The sequence below is a fragment of the Trichinella spiralis genome (assembly GCF_000181795.1).
Source record: "Trichinella spiralis strain ISS 195 chromosome Unknown Scfld2, whole genome shotgun sequence".
NCBI classification, from domain to species: Eukaryota; Metazoa; Nematoda; class Enoplea; order Trichinellida; family Trichinellidae; genus Trichinella; species Trichinella spiralis.
Genome location: NW_003526941.1, coordinates 2,952,796 through 2,953,507, shown reverse-complemented (window position 1 = coordinate 2,953,507; position 712 = coordinate 2,952,796).

Below are 712 nucleotides of genomic sequence, written 5' to 3'. Positions count from 1 at the left end.
ACAAGTGATAAATTGTCCACAGCTGCAGTTCTGAGTTAAAATTAGGACTGGCAATTGCTAATTTCTGTTAGCATCGAAATACTTTTCAGATTTTCCTGCCTGTTCTCTGAAAATTTTTCTGGTTTGCAAACGAATTTTATCTTTAATCTTTCCAATGTTTTTTCTGCTCCTGTTCACAAGAGTTATTGTGTTCTTTCGTATATTTTATTTAAATAAATAATTAAAAATCTGCAATATTATTTACAAATCAAAAAACAAATTTAGTTTTATATATTTGGTGAAAATTGTAAACTTTCTATTTTTACCTCTGAACAAAACCGACTAGTGCGTTGGTGAACACTTAAATTGCCATCTATTCTCATTTCCATTTGCAACCTTTCAATGTATATTTTAATGATAACGAAATATTTAAACATTCCGCATCAAAAGCAGCGCCTATGATGTAGCTGATCTGTTTGATGTTGCATTTCAAATTACATTTGAACTTGGTTATAAGTGAGCATGGAATTTGGCAAGAATTTCCATGCACTTATTCATTATTTTATCGTTTAATTAACTATAGGGAATTTTTTCGGCCAAAATCTTATGCACTTATTCAGTGTGCATTTAACCAACTTCGACTGTATTTTATATGAAATGTATGAATGTCAAACAGGATTTTTCATACAAACAGCAAAACTAATCGACATGTATAAAAATACATATATGGATG